Source organism: Hemitrygon akajei, chromosome 1 (genome assembly GCF_048418815.1).
Source record: "Hemitrygon akajei chromosome 1, sHemAka1.3, whole genome shotgun sequence".
NCBI lineage: Eukaryota > Metazoa > Chordata > Chondrichthyes > Myliobatiformes > Dasyatidae > Hemitrygon > Hemitrygon akajei.
Window position 1 is genome coordinate 129,961,225 of NC_133124.1, and position 17,342 is coordinate 129,978,566.

Here is a 17,342-nt window from a genome sequence, read left to right on the forward strand (position 1 = left end):
AATAATATTGTTTGTGTTTATTCACCATTCATTAACAAATCTACCTGTGGCCCTTCAACATGTCTACATTTGCGATGTTGCTTTTGCCTGGCCAATTTTCAAAGGGTGGGGAAGACGTAGGTAACCAATTTAGTTAAAATCAAATTCCAGATAATATTTGACTTGGGTTAATAGCTGATGTCTTTGATAAAATATACACTCTGTGGCCACATATTAGGTACAGGAGGTATCTAATAAAGTGGCCACTGAGTGCATGTTTGTGTCCTTCTGCTGTTGTAGCCCATCTATTTTAAGGATCAACATGTTGTGCATTCAGGCATGCTCTTCTGCACACCACTGTTATAACACGAGGATATTTGAGTTACTGTTGACTTTCTGTCTACTTGACCCAGTCTAGCCACTCTCCTCTGACTTGTTAAAACCTTGTTAAAACTGCTGCTCACTGGATGTTTTTTGGGTTTTTTTGCACCCTTCTTGTAAACTCTAGAGACTGTTGTGCATGAAAATCTCAGGAGATCAGCAGTTTCTGAGATACTCAAATCACCCCATCAGGCACCAATAATCATTCCACAGTCAATCACTTAGATCACATTTCTTCCCCATTCTGATATCTGATCCGAACAACAACTGAACCTCTTGAGCCTGCATGCTTTTCTGGATTGTGTTCCTGCCACATGTTCATCTAATTAGATATTTGTATTATTGAGAAGTGTATAGCTGTACCTAATAAAGTGGCTACTGAGTGTATGTTTACCACAGAAAGAAAGAAGTGAATTGAAGAATTCTGAAACTCCTATGTGAAACTGCAACTATATTTTTAAAAACACACTGACAATGGTACTCAGTCTTTTATCATGTAGACTGTATGATATCAGTTTAGTTGGATTCACAATGATGGTGGGAGTAAGTTTTGCATCTACACGCAAGAAGTCTTTAAAATGTTATAGTGGAAAATGGTCATTTGATTGCATGTTAATGTGTTAGTCATGGCAGCATTAACATCGAAAGTAGATTGTAATTCTTCCTGGAATGGCCTTCTGTATGAATTAAGAAGCATTTATTGATATGATGAGCAGATATAGAGAGGTAAAAAGGAAAGCAGAGCCATTAAGAGTCATATTCATATTGCCTGTGAACTAATAGATACAGACAATAACCTCATTTATGAAAATCTGATTTTAACCAAGGCAGAGCCAAAATAAAAATAGGAAGCAATAAAAGCTCAGAGTAATGAGGTGCAAAACCAAAGACAATATAGTTAGCCTCTTCAAGCTTCTCATCATGCATACAAATTCTGATTTTAAAAAAAGTAAGCGAAGCACAAATAAGCCAATATTATAGATGCTTGCAAATCCTCAGAGGGATGTGTGGTGTGATTTCATAAATAAAGATGCAGCAAACGACATTTGTAGCATAATCAGAGGTAGTAATTAGTATTATATATTCAGCACCCATTTGAATATGAGTTGCTAAATTGTATTACTTTTATCACATTTTGAACTTGAAGTTAGTTTTCCGAGCCGGGTAATTCATTTAGCGTGAGGTGCCTAGAATATCATGCAGCTTCCAGTATGATTGATGAGTACGTGGGTATAAAAGTGTAGCACTCTGGAAAACAAAATTGAGCAGATTTCATAAAGAACACACTGAGTGGTGTCTATTAGAGTCAATTTACTGATAGCTCTACTGCTAACACAATGCACAATTACTCGTAGGCTTCTGTGTGCAAAAAAAAAGTTCTCAGAAGTGCCTTCCTGAATGATAGCTCATAGAGAGGGAATGTGTGTAGGAAGCATTGGATCCAGAAATAGCAAGATCATTGCAATAACCTTCCCATTCATTCAGATAACAGGCTGCAAAGTCATTATTATTCCAGTGGAAGTTTTCTAAAGAAGCCTCAGACCTGACTGGAGAAGAGCCCTCACAATTCAATTATTATATGAAGGATGTGATGGAAACTCAAACCTGGAATTTGCTTAAAAAAAAACAAATTTTAGCAGCTTAAAAGTAACCTGCCAGCATTTAAGCACCTGATGAAGGATCTCAGCTCAAAATCTCAACTGTTCATTCCTCTCCATAGATGCTGCCTTTTCTACTGATTTACTCTCAGTAGATGTTAGTAAGCAAATGAACAAGTCCCAAACTTTTTGGCTGCTCTTTGATGGTGATTCCCAACTGCGGATGGAGGTCAGACAGAGACTACCAGGTGTGCACAAAATCTTGCCACAGTCGCCCAGTAGTTGTGTTGGAAAATCAACCTGCTAAACCTAAAAGGTTTAGCGAATACATTTGAAGAGAGAGGAATGGCAGTGGAGAAGATGGGTATGTATTAGGTGAAAAATTTGATTGATTAACTTTGTTCGAAGAGTGTATGTAAATTATACTATTGTTAGTTAAATTGGTTAAACACAGCTAAAAAAAATTGGTTAAAAGCATTTTGGATTTTTTTCTGAATGCCAGGAACAGTTAGTAGCATTCATAGTACAAGGACATTCCTTTACAACAAAGATGAGGAGGAATATCTTTAGCCAAAGCATAGTGGAGGCGAAAGCTTTAGCCAAAACTCTGTGGCTGTGGAGGCCAGGTCATTGCGTATGTTTAAAGCAGAGGTTGATAGGTTCTTGATATGCAAGGGTCTCAAAGGGTAGGGGGAGAATGCAGGAGAATAAGGATGAGAGGAATAATAAGTCAGCCATGATGGAATGGTGCAACAGACTCAATGGGCTGAATCTGTTTATATATCTTAAGATCTTATGCTAACTGAAGAAGTTGCTGAGCATTTTGCTGGTAGTCAAATACATTGGGGTATATCAGTCCTGATGAAGTGGCCATTGAAATGTCAATGTTTTGAACCGGGACAATTCATCAGGACTGGAAAGGAAGATTTCTTTCCATAGATGCTACCTGACCTGCTGAGTTTCTCCAGAATGTTGTGTGTGTGGCTATTAATTTCCAGCATCTGCAGAATCTTTTGTGTTTGTTATTGGGGTATTTTATGGGAAGTGTTAGTTCTTACATACATGTGACAGACTACATTATGTTGCCTAGTGCCCCACCACAGGTGAGCCAAATTCCTGAGATGTAAGATGTAATTTTCCATTTTGTTTCTCTGTGGAAATGGAAACTTGATCAAGGAAGCTTTGTCCAAGTAAATTGCTATTAGTATGTTTATATATATAGATAGATAGATAGGTATATATATAATCCAATTTAATTTCTTACTCAATTAAAATGAAGAATTTGTCAAAATTAACATTTGAAATTAACAATACAAATTGCAATTTATGTCCTTTCTTTAAGCAATGTTATATAAATAGACCCTGATAGACATTATTGGCCCTGGAAATAACTCTGCCTACAGGCTTTATTACATGGACCTAAAAGATACTGCTGGAAATCCAGAAAATCAAACACAAAATGCTGGAAGAACTCAGCAGATTAGGCACCATCTATAGAAAGGAATGAACAGTCAATATTTTGGGCTAAGACTGGAAAGAAGGATGGAAGAATCTAGAATAAGAAGGATGGGGGAGGGGAAGGAGCAAAAGTTGGCAAGTGAAAGGCAAAACAAGGTGAGGGGGAATGTAAGCAGATACGGGAGGGAGGATGAAGTGAGAAGCTGGGAGATGATAGGTGGAAGAGATAAAGGGCTGAAGATCTGCTTTTCTTTTTACAGAACATTGGTTTCTGCTGTGAAAACTAATGAAAATTGAATTAGCTCAGAGTAAATCGCATTTATGACCAAAATACCCCAGTGTGAAACCTGGCTATCGGTGTGAAGAGACTACATTGCAATTTCTCCAAGTTAGTGATGTAATTATTCCTCATAAAATCTTCTCTTTGCATGGTAGGGGAGTTTTGAGCATTTTGTCCTAGCAATGCTCATTTTAGGCAAATTTGATGGTAAACATGGTCTTAAAGCCACAACATACTGGGGGATTCTATGGATCAGTGAGAGACGCAAGTAAATCCTCTGCTCTCCTGTGCATTAAATTCCTCCTCAACACCAATCCTTATCCACAGATATTCCCTTGCAATCTGTGGCTTTCCTACATCCTCATCCTGACTGCCACGTCTAACCATCCACCACCAGCTAAATCTTTATTCAACTCATTTTCAGAAAGCCTTTGACAAAGTACCACAGCCCATATGGCATTACAGCAGATATACTAGCATGGATAGAGGGTTGGCTGCCTGGCAGGAAGCAGAGTGGAAATAAAGGAGGCCCATTCTGGTTGGGTGCCGGTGACCAGTGGTTTTCCGCAGGGGTCGGGATTGGTAGCACTTCTTTTCACATTCTCTGTCAATGATTTGGATGACAGAATTGATGGTTTGTGGCCATGTTGCAGATGATATGAAAATAGGTGGAGGGTAGGTAGTGCTCAGGGAGCAGAGTCTACAGGAGGACTTTAACAGTTTAGGAGAATAGGCAAAGAAGTGGCAGATGGAATATAGTGTAGGGAAGTGCATAGTCATGCACTTTGGTAGAAGGAATAAAGGGGCAGACTAATTTTTTAATGGTGAGAAAATTTTAAAGAAATTCAGAGGTGCAAAGGGACTTGGGATTCCTTGTGCAGAATTCCCGAAAGGTTAATTTTCAGGTTGAGTCAGTGGTAAGGAAGACAAATACAATGTTAGCGTTGATTTTGAGATGACTAAAGTATAAGAGCAAGAATGTAATGCTGAGGCTTTATGCGTCATTGGCCTGACTTATAATGGAGCACTGTGAGCAGATTTGGACGTCTTTTCTAAGAAAAGATATGTTGGTATTGGAGAGGGTCCACAGGAGGTTTATGAGAATGATTCTGGGAATGAAAGGGTTAATGTATTGTATGAAAAGTTCTGGGCTGTATTTGCTGGAGTTCAGAAGAATGGGGGGGGGGGATTCTTATTGAAATATATCATATATTTAAAGGCCTAGATAGAATGAATTTACAGTGAGTGAATCTAGAACCAGAGGGTACTGCCTCAGAATAGAAGGACATCCCTTTAGTACAGAGATGAGGAGGAATTTCTTTAGCCAGAGGATGATGAATTTTTGCAATTAATTTCCATGGATAGCGGTGGAGGCCAAGTCATTGGGTATACTTAAAGAAGAGGTTGATAGGTTCTTGATTAGTCAGGGTGTCAAAGGTTATAGGGAGTAGGCAGGAGGGTTGAGAGGGATAATAAACCGGTCATGATGGAATGGCGGCGATGCATGTACTAATTCTGCTTCTATGGCTTATTGACTCCCAAAATTCCCACTTGCACCCCCATTACAATGAACCAACTTCCTCAATAGTCTTTTTTTTTAAGGTAGTCATTGTCTCATCTCATCCCAGTGCTACATCCGGTGCCCCTGCACCCTTCAGTTGTCGATACCCCACAGATGTGAACTTGGTGAATCATTTCATGAGCCTCCTAGAAGCTTGCAACTGGAATTTGATCCAAGTGGGTGTATTGGCTTTAATGGCTGGTCGTTGATCACATTACCTCTCTTCCAGGGTATTCTACTCTGCTGAGCATTGTGGACATGCTCTGTTGGTGCCGGAACATATGGCAACACTTGCGGGTTGCCTCCCTCCAGCACACCCTCAGTTTTCACTGATGCATTTCACTGTATGTTTTGATTAACTCGTGGTAAATACACTCGAATCAGGAATCTTGGTTCCCTAGCTAAAGCAGCAGAAGGCACATTGGAGGAAAGACCGACATGCCCTAGTATCCTGAGTGAGGAGGAGGAGAAGGGCTCATGTTAGTAGACTTTATGCCATAAAAGAATTAAAGGAATATAATATCCCGGTGGGTCTTAATATAGATTCTTAGATCATAAAATAATAGAGCTTGGATATTTTGTTTGCCTATGCCAACCAAGACATCTTTTTTAAGCTAGTCCCATTTCCCTGTCCACGCCCTCTGAACTTTTCCTGTACCTCACCAAATGTCCTTTAAATATTGCTATTGTACCTGCCTAAACCACTTTCTCGGGCAAGTGAACAGAGAGAAGTTGTACCTTTTGCTGGAGAACTTAAAATGAGGAGTCACTTTTTAAAAACAACAGGCCATCCAGAGATGAAGTGTTTTCTTTTCTTGCAGAGTTTTGTGAGGCTTTGGAACTCTCTTCCCCGAAAGACAGTGGAAGAAAATATTTAAGTTTTTTTTCAGAGACACAGACGTAACTGGATCAGGACACAGTTAGGGTACAGTCGAAAATAAGGAACCAAGGACAATTTATTTTATTTTTTATTTAGACCTACCACATGGTAATGGCCACTCCCACCCAATAAGCCCACGCTAACCAATTGCATCCAATGTGAACAATTAGCATATGCTGAATGTCTTCGAAATGCTTGAGGAAACCAGAGCACCCAGTGAATACCCACGTAGTCACAGGAAGAATGGACAAATTCCTGACAGACAGCAGTGGAATTTATCCTGGGTCACTGTTGCTATAATAGCATTACACGGACCTCTTCACTTTCGAGCCATCCTAGTTCAAATTCATTACCTTTCATGTGACAGTTTTTTAGTCACAAAAAACTGACACAGTCCATACAAATGTGTGAGGAGTAGTGTGACTGTTGTGGAGACAGTCAGTGGTTGTCAAGAACTGCTCTCAAATTTATTGTGGGGCAGGATTTTCCTGCCATGAATTATTCGACTGAAAATGTTCATTTTTTATGTTCATTGTATTTTGGCTCCTTAAAGGAACCACAAGCTTTTGAAGCCAAGTCAAGTCAACTTGAGTTTGTTGCCATGTGCATAAGTATGATAAGGTGACTGCAATGAATAATCTGCTTACTGCAGTAATACAAGCAGGTAGATTGAAACAACACGCAAAACATAAATTATACATGACTTGAGGCCTGATGGCCAGAGTCCCGAGCTGCCCGTCCCTAGGAGTCTTCTGGGGATATCAAAGGCCCAGTCTCTGCGATTCTGAATCCATTGGATCCTGGGGGCAGGAGATGGCCAGACCTGGGGCTGGGTGGGAGGATGGAAGATAGGAAAGAGGCTTGTTTTGCTGCTGTTGCTTTGTCATTTGTGTTCTGTGTTGTTCTGCTGAACATTGTGAACATGCTGTGTTAGCGCCGGAATGTGCGGCGACACATACAGGCTGCCCCCAGCACACCCTCAGGTGCGTTGGTTGTTAATGCAAACACGTTTCTTCTTCTTCTTCTTCTTGGGCTCTTGGCTCCCAGAGGAGCATAGGTCTTTGATGACCTCCTGCCTCCATCATCCTCTGAAGCTGATGGTATGGTTGGAGTTCCTCAATGTTTCTACAATCCATTGTATCCACTGTACGGGGGATCGGCCTATACAGCCTCACCAGAGCTCTGTTGGAATTCTTACCATTTCCACCTCTCTCGACAGAGATGTAGGGTTGGACTTTGGGGAGGTGCAAATACATTTCACTGCATGTTAACGTGTATATGTGATAAATGAATCTGAATATGAATCACCTACTGTATGGTTTAACCTATACTGTGGTAGAGAGATTTTTGCTTAGAATGGTTGTGTTTTTGACCCTTAGATTAAGGTGCAGAAACAGGCACTGCGTGAGCCAATTCTGGAGTACTGTAGCCTAATAAGATCCTTTCCATTACACCCAAAGTATTTGCCTCTAAATTTACACTTACCTTGCCAGCTCTTAAAATATTCATACCACCAATTCATCTTTCAGTCTCCATGGAAACCGATGCGAATTTACCAGAGCACCTATGGAAATTGACTCTGCTTACTTTTCCAGATGCTTTTACATTAGATGATTGGTTTTGTGATTGTGTCACAACTACTTCACTGCAAATCTTGTAGCTGCACTAACAGGAGAGATTTTATTTCAGTTCTGAATGGTGCTAACTTGGCCAGTCCCTAAAGAGGTCAACGTAAAACCATTGTAGTCTACCCTCAGTGGTCATTTTATTAGGTACACTTGTATACCTGCTTGTTAATGCAAACATCTAATCAGTCAATCACGTGGCACCAGTGGCACCAACTCAATGCGTAAGAGCATGCAGACATGGTCAAAAGGTTTGGTTATTGTTCAGACCAAATATTAGAATGTGGGAGAAATGTGACCCAGGTGACTTTGACTGTGGAATGATTGTTACTACTTCATGTACCTAATAAAATAGCCTCTGAGTGTATGTTGGTCTTCTGCTTCTGTAGCCCATCCACATGAATGTTCATTGTGTTGTACATTCAGAGAAGTTCTTCAGCACACCACTGTTGTAATGGGAGGTTCCTTGAGTTACTGTCAACTGCCTGTCAGCTTGAACCTATCTGGCCATTCTCCTCTGACCATTCTCATTAACAATGTGTTTTCACCCTCAGAATTGCCGTTTTGGTGTTCTCTGTAAACTCTGGAGAATGTTGTGCGTGAAATCCCAGGAGAACCATAATTTGTGAAATACTCAAGTTACCCCATTTGGCACTGATAAGCATTCCACTGACAAAATCGCTTAGATGACATTCCTTCTGTCTTTCAGGTGTTTGGTCTGAACAGCAACCGAACCTCCTGACCATGTCTGCATGCTTTTATGCATTGAGTTGCTGCCAAGCAACTGGCTGATTATATCTGCATTAATGAGCAGGTGTACAGGTGTATCAATAAAACGGCCTCCGTGTATATTTTGTACCTTTAGTACTGTATATCCAAAAGTGTTTGACAGCCATTGAAAAACCTTTTACTATGTTGTAACTACTATATTGTGATCTTTTACTTAGGCATTGCCAGAGGACCAAGGATATTTTGATTTTACTGAGGGTTCAGAGGTGACTTATGAGGCCTGTGTAAGACTAATGGAGTCTCTAATGGATGCTTGGTGGGTCAGGTGGAAGGTGAGTCAGTGAAATGGTAAGATGTAGCACTTCTTTGATTACTGAGACATTTTAAAGGAATACAGAAGATCTGCGTTTAACACTGGGTTCCTTTGTGCTCCTGACAAAACTGACTCAAAGTTCTCAGTATATTCTGGAAATCTTTCTCCTGAGCAGTAATGGACCACAACTTTCCGGGAGTTGATGCACTTTTTCAAGGAAGCTTTGGGAATATCCTTTTTTTTTAGTCCACCAGATTATTATGTCCACTCAGTACAGAACTCTGAAGAGAGTTTTTCTAAACAATGGTGTCTTGGTCTGCTGAAGCAGAGATGTCTGAGTGAAATTAAGGCTTCAGTGCTGGTGATGTGGTCTGGGTGAAAATGAGGTTTGTTTGCATACTCTACAAGTAAATTTGTGGGATTTTGTGGAGATAACCTTTCAGAGTATTATGTGAGAGACGTGGCAGACAATTTGTATCCAGCTGCATCGACTAATTTAAAAGCAAAAATAACACAATAATCTATTATTCATGATTATGAGAGAGCGATGAATAGGGAGGTAGCTTCTAAAAATTGTCTTTTTAATTGGCTGTGGAATACACACGTAATACCTTCTCAGGGAATTTTTATTCAGTCACAGAGAGTGGAAGGTGCCTAGAACAGTCTGCCAGGGGTAGTGATGTAAATAGATTAAAATTTAAAAGGCTGTTAGACATACTTGGAAACATGCAAGGAATGGAGGGATATGGGTCACGTAGGCAGAAAAGTTTTAGTTTAATTTGGCATTGTGCTCATCGCAGGCATGAGCTGAAGGGCTTGTTGTTCTGCTGAACTGTTCTATATTATATAGTCATTAGAAAAAGCAAATGAGGACTTGGTTTAATTTCTCAATCAAATAATGGAGTCTTTAATACTGCAGCACTTTCTGGATGGATTAACAGCATAGGTTTTTGTTGTCAAGACTTTGGAGTAAGACTTAGAGCATAAAACATTGAAAATTACAACTCAGTGTAGCTTAGACCCACAGTATCATTCCAACCTTTAACCTACTACAAAATGAATCTAATCCTTCCCTACTACAGAGCCCTCCATTTCTCTACCATCCATGTGCCTATCATATATCCACAGACCACAGTCTGTGCATTCGGAAATAACATCTCCACTTCCCTGATCATTGACACTGGCACGGCTCAAGGACTTGTGCTTAGCCCATTGCTCTTCCCTGTCTACACCATGACTCTGTGGGTAGGTGCAGCTCAATTTCCATTTAGAAATTTGCTGCTATTGATAGCAGAATTTCTGATGGTGATGAGAAAGCATACAGGAGCAAGATATACCAACTAATTGAATGGTATCACAGCAACAACCTTACTCTCAACATCATTAAAACCAAAGAACTGCTTGTGGATTTCAAAAGGGTAAGACAAAGGAACACGCATGAGTCCTCTTAGAGGGATCAGCAGTGGAAAGAGTGAGCAATTTCAAGTTCTGAGGTGTCAAATTCTCTGAGGATCAATCGTGGGCTGAATATATTGATGCAGCTACAAAGAAGGTACAACATCTGCTATGTTTCTTTAAGAGTTTCAGGAGATTTGTCCTGTCACCAAAGACACTCAGAAGTTCTACAGATGTACTAGGGAGAGTATTCTAACTGGCTGCATTACGGTCTGGTATGGGGGGAAGGTTACTACACAGGATCAAAGTAAGCTGCTGAGAGTGGTAAAATCAGTCAACTCCATCATGGGCACATGCCTCCGTAGCCTCCAGAATATTTACAAGGAGCAATGCCTCAAAAAGGTGGCATCCATCACTAAGTTCACCCACCATCCAGGACATGCCCTCTTCTCATTGCTACCATCAGGGAGGAGGTACAGGAGCCTGAAGAAAAACACTCAGAGATTCATGAGCAGCTTCTTCTCCTCTACCATCAGATTTCTGAATGGACATTGAACCCATGAACACTACCTCACTACTTTTTTTGCACTAGCTATTTAAATGCAGGAAGTTCCACGCACCTACCACTCTTTGTCTCAAAAACTTACTTTTGACATACCCCCTATACTTTTCTCCAATCAATTTAAAATTATGCCTATCTGCCCTGGGAAAAAAGTCTCTGGATATCCATTCAATCTATGCCTCAATCAAACTTAACTCTTAAACTTCAGGTTTGGGGGAGAAAGCAATACCCACAGAATTTCAGCATGCATAATTATTTTTGTGTACCCTGTGAATGATATTTGAAAATGATTACATGTCAGCATGAATCTCATTCACTTCTCTAGAGTTTCAATGGAACTTCACGTTGATGAAAAGAAATTCCTTCATCTGGACGGTATTGAATCTTCAGAATTCTCTACCTCAGAGGACAATGGTGGCTAAAATAATCAATTTATTTAATACAGATGGAACACTCAGCTATACTGGCTCAAACGTATCTAGAGGAGACCCCGTCCCCCGCCCAATCTAGTCTACAGTTGCGTCAGTTGCTGTGCAATGCCACCTGGTACGGCCTCAAACATCAATCAACAGCCAGCACACAATGTACACTTTACAAATTACACTTTATAAATCTTACTTGGACTATGAGATTAATAAAGATACAATACAAAAAGGAATGAACGGGAAAAAAAAGGTACCAGACTTATCAAAGTTCAGTTTCTTCGTGCACACACAGTTGGAGCTCGGGACCTTCCTTCTTCCCCTGCGATCCGCTCCAACCCCACGACTCATAGCTCGGGACCACCCGAAGTGATCGACCAGAGAACTCCCTTCTCGAGAGTTTTCCTCTCGATCTCCCCACTGACTCCCCGCCAAAACCCTTGTTTCCCAGCCATATGAGACAGCATATCACCCCAAAAGAAGAATAACATGGATACTCATTGGTTCATTCGCTCTCTTATCAATAGGATAACCCAAACAAACAGCAGCGAGAGAGCCTTCTCAGCATTTAACATAACCAAGAAGCCATTTTGATTAGCATACGCAGCAACATAAAGAAGAAAGCCCTTACACAGAGAATGGTAGATTTTTGGATGTTAAGGGAATCAAGGGGCACAGAGTTTGTGCAGGAAACTGGCACATATATAAAAAATTAATCATATTAAATGCTGGAGTGGTCATGAAGGGCCAAATGGCTTGGTTCTATTTTTATTATTTTTACGAATTTACAACAGAAAGGTGACAGATGCTCTGTGAAATTTCAGCTCCTCTAGTATTATCTGACAATCATGGTTAAATATTATGATTCAAAGCTTTCTGGAGCCTTGCTTTAATCTCTGTGATTTTTTTATAAAATAAATATAAGTGGTCACGCACAGGAAGATTGTCAAGGTTGTCAGAAAGAAAAGTAAGAAAGTATTATTTGAATTATTGTTAGGTTGAAATAAGAGGTTGTTGCGTGTTTCCCAGAATAAATCACCTAACTGCAGAGAGTCTTGACTTTACTGGTGACTCACAATTTTAGAGAGACTTTCTTCTCATAGAATTGCATCAAGATCTTCTTTGTCTAACTCTACAGTAAAGTTTGCAAAATTGAAACTTGTAGTGTCCCTTTAAACTTATATAGTTGCTGTGGAGTTACTATTTACTTACTTACTTATTTACTTACTATTTATTGTAAGGTTATGTCTTTCAATCTGTGAAACAGCTTCTGGAAAAAAGGGGAATAGTCATACTCACAGGGAAAGGACAAACTGATTTAGCAAAGCACATAAAGATCAATCTGGGATGAGACCTGGAACTTGAATATAGAGTTATTTCTGCAAACCATTTACATGTTCAGATTACTGGCCGTGGGAAGTTTCAACATCACAAATTTACTGCAAAGTAACTGTACAACTTTCAGAAACAACACTTTCTCAAGCCATTGCACTCATCAACAAACAGGTCACTCTCTAACGGCACCTTTATTCAAACTCTTTAACAATGTGAGACACCAATACACAGTCACAATCACTACTCTTTCAGGATGGGTAGCCAGAAATATTCCCTCTAACTTGTAATGACCAGTGTGTCCAAAAATCTTGTGCTGTGCAATATTTTGCCCAGTGACGACAACATGTGCGCACTGAATTTTACATATAGAGGTATTCATTTTATCAGCTAGCCAAACACTGTCAATAAGAACCTTTATCTCTTCAGGGTTTTACTGTTTTCACTCTCATTCATCTGCACTCTCACAAAACATACATAGCCGGCCTGTAGGAGGTAATGAAGGGTTTTCTCACCAGAGCTTTTGCACACTGTCCATATGTCATTTACTTGTCAAACATCAAGGTTCCAAATATCACTCCACTATTTCCCACTTGCAAATTATCCAGCAACTTTTGCATCATGGAAAAACAAGCAGGTAACACCAATTTCTGTACTGTACTTAAATATTTCTCATAGTTGCACATTCCTGACCTCATGAGCTTTTGGTGTACCAGTTTCTACTGTTTCATTAAGCCATTCCACTTTAAATGAACTAGTAGTACTTCTGTGCTTCAGGCCCTTTGCTTCTTTGGAAATCTTCAGAGGTCTGAGATTTTGTGGTTCTGGAGACAAGGAAATCGAAGGTCGGTGTCCTGGCAGGAGACTGGTGAGTCGTGGGAGTTGGAAGATCGAAGGCTATGTGCCTTGAGACCTGAAATCTTTGGGCACAGAGCTCAGAAAAAAATTACAGAATGGACTTTTAATATCGTAAACCAACGAGTTATTTATTGTGTCTCCCCTCTCGCTGTGAAACGGAGACACCTCTTTCTCCCTTATTAGGAAGAGAGAGCCTGTGGTATGTCGAATACTGGGTGAATGAGTATAACTTTGGAGTACTGCAAGTCTGTTTCTTTGCTGTTGCCTTGTTACACATTTGATTAACAGTGGTGGGTGCTGATGTTTTGCTGGTGGGGAGGGAAGATCGTTGCTTGCTGCCACTTATGCGTGGAAGGGAGGGGAGCTGGGGGGGACTTTGGGGTTCTAACATTTAACTTTCATTCATTCTTTGGGGGCGCTCCTCTGTTTTTCATGGATGGTTGTGAAGAAAAAGCATTTCAGGATGTATATTGTATACATTTGTCTGACACTAAATGCACCTTTGAAACCTTTGACCTACTGAGTTCATCCAGCATTTTGTGCGTGTCTGTTGTTCTGGATTTTCCAGAATGTGCAGAAACTTCTGTGTTCATAATAAGCACCAGATCAGAGACTGTATGTCTGTGGAATAAATATGTGGTTTCTTATTCTGACTGCATGTAAATAATAAGAAACGAAGTACTGTTTAAACAGATGTACCTCCTTTATTCCAGCTACACAGCAACTGTAGGCTTAGTCATTCACATGTCATGCATATTTCTGAGATACAGTCACCTGATTTACAAATTTATCTCCACAGGTGTACTGAGTTTCCATGCATTTCTGTCAGGACGCTGGAGCAGGGACCTAATTGCTGACCAAATACTCTGCACATTGTGATATTTACTGAGTAGCAAATCCACAAAGTCAGCAGCAAAGTTCAGGCAGAGATTAAAACATCCAGAGAAATCCAAAAACCAGAATCAGGGAACAAGCAGAGTCGATATTCAGATGGACAGAGCACAGATACAAATGCTGGAAAGGCTCAGGAAAATTCACTGGCATAATCGGGCTTAGACTCTACTAAAATAGGTAGTACTGTCTTGAACGTGGTTGAGTCATGTTAAATTTTTTTGACGCCCTGAGAAGCTCCTATGCTTTATTAATTATGGAAGATATGCTCTTTATATCCTCTTTGTCTAGGCTTTATTCAGCATTGGTCAGCTCCCCTTTCAAGTATTATGAGTGGTTTTTGGCTCCCTAACAAAGAAAGGATATGTTGGTAATGGAGGGGGTCTAGAGGCAGTTCACGAGAATGATCCTAGGATAATGAATAAGGAGCCATTTGATGGCTCTGGCTTGTGCTCTCTGGTGCTTATAAGGGTGAAGTAGTGGGAATCTCATAGAATTTTTGGAATATCGAAAGGCCTAGATAGAGTGGACGTGGAGAGGATGTTTCCTATCGTGTTGGAGCCTAGGATCAGAGGACACAGCTTCAGTATACAAAGAAGTTCATTCAGAATGGATATGAGGAGGAAGTTCTTTAGTCGGAGTATATTGAACCTGCGGAATTCTCTGCCACAGATGGCTGTGGAGGCCAAATTAATGGGCATGTTTAAAGCGGAGGTTGATAGGTTCTTGGTCAGTATGGGCGTAAAGTGTTACAGGGAGAAGGTAGTCGAATGGAGTTGAGAAGGATAATAAATCAGCCATGATGAAATAAGACCATAAAGGTCAGAGCAGAATTAGGCCATTCAGCCCATCGAATTCAATTGGCTATTTCCTCATGACTGATCCCAGATCCTATCCTATACACCTGTCCTCTCACCATATCTCTTGATGCCTGACCAATCTATCAACTTCCGCTGTGAGTATATCCATGGATTTGGCCTCCATCACAGGCCATGGCAGAGCATTCCACAGATTCACCAGTCTTTGGCTAAAATATTCCTCCTTACTTCTATTATAAAAGGTCACACCTCAATTTTGAGGCTGTGCCCTCTAGTTCTGGATGCCCCCACCAGAGGGAACATCCTCTCTGCATCCACCTTATCCATCCCATTCAACATTCTGTAGCTTTCAATGAGATCCTCACACATTCTTCCAAATTCCAGTGAATGCAGGCCCAAAGCTACCAAATGGTCCTCTTATGTTAACCCCTTCATTCCTGGAATCATCCTTGTGAACCTCCTCTGGACTCTCTCCAATGACAACACATCCTTTCTGAGATATGCAGCCCAAAAACTGTTGTCAATATTCCTAGTGTGGCCTTACTAGAGCCTTACAAAGTTTCAGCATATCTCTTCTATACCTCTTTTATATTCTATGGCCCTTGAAATATATGCCAACATTGCATTTGCATTCTTTACCACAGACTTAAACTGTGAATTAACTTATTGGGAGTCTTGCACAAGGAATCCTAAGTCCCTTTGCACTTCTGATATTTAAATTTTCTCCCCATTTAGATAAAAGTTTGCACTATTGTTCCTTTTAACAAAATGCATTATCGTACATTTCCCAACATTGTATTCCATCTACCACATTTTTGCCTATTCTTCCAATTTGTCTAAACCCTGCTGCAATTGCATTGATTCCTCAGCACCACCTACCCCCTCCATGTATTTTCATATCATCCATAAACATTGCCACAAAGCCATCATTTCCACTACCTAAATCATTGACTAACAATGTGAAAAGCAGTGGTCTCCCAGTACTGACCCCTGAAAAACACCACTGGTCACTCTTTATTCCCACTCAATGCCTCCTGCCTGTCAGCCATTCCTTTATGCCAGTATATTTCCTGTAACAACATAGAATTTCATCTTGTTAAGCAGCCTTATGTGAGGCACCTTATCAAACGCCTTCTGAAAATCTAAGTAAACGACATCCACTCCCTCTCCTTTGTCCACCCTGCTTGTTACTTCCTTGAAGAACTCTAACAGATTTGTGAGACAAGATTACCCTTCACAGAAACCATGCTGACTTCGACTTCTTTTATCATTAGTCTCCAAGTACCTCAAAATCTCATCCTTAATAATAGACTCCAACACTTCTCCAACCACTGAGGTTAGGCTAACTGGCCTATAATTTCCTCTCTTTTGACTTCCTCCTTTCTTAAAGAGTGGAGTGGTATTTGCAGTTTTCTAGTCCTCTGGGACCATGCCAGAATCAAATGATTCTTGAAATATTATGACCAATGCATCCTTTGTCTCTTCAACAACCTCTTCCAGGACTCTGGGATGCAGTCCAGCTGACCCAGGTGACTTATCCACCTTAAGTCCTTTCAGTTTGACTAGTACTTTTGGTTTATAATAGCAATGGCACTCACTCCTGCTCCCTGACACTCACGGACCTCTAGCACACTGCTTGTGTCTCACACAGTGTAGACTGATGCAAAATACCCATTAAGTTCATCTGCCATTTCTATGTCCTTCATTACTACCTCACCAGCATCATTTTTCAGTAGTCCAATATCAACTCTCACCTCCCTTTTACTCTTTATATAACTGAAAAGAATGTTAGTATCCAGCTTTATTCAACTAGTCTGTCCTCATATTTCATCTTTCCCCTTCTTACAGCATTTTTAGTTGCCTTTTGTTGATTTTAAAAGCTTCCCAATTATCCAACTTCCCACTCACTTTTGCTACCTTATATGCCTTTTCCTTGGCTTTTATGCAATCCTTAACTTCCCTTGTTTGCTACAGTTGCCTAGCCTTGCCAGTTGAGAACTTTTTCTTCTCTGAGATATATCTATCCTGTGCCTTGTGAACTATTCCCAGAAACTTCAGCCACCTCTGTTCTGTCATCATGCCTGCCAGTATCCTCTTCCAATCCATCTGGGCAAAATCCTCTCTCATGCCTCTGTAATTCTCTTTACTCCATTGCGATACTAATGCATGTGATTTAGGCTTCTTATTCTCAAATTGCAGTATGAATTCAATCATATTACAATCACTACCTCCTGAGGATTCCTTTATGTTAAGTTCCCTA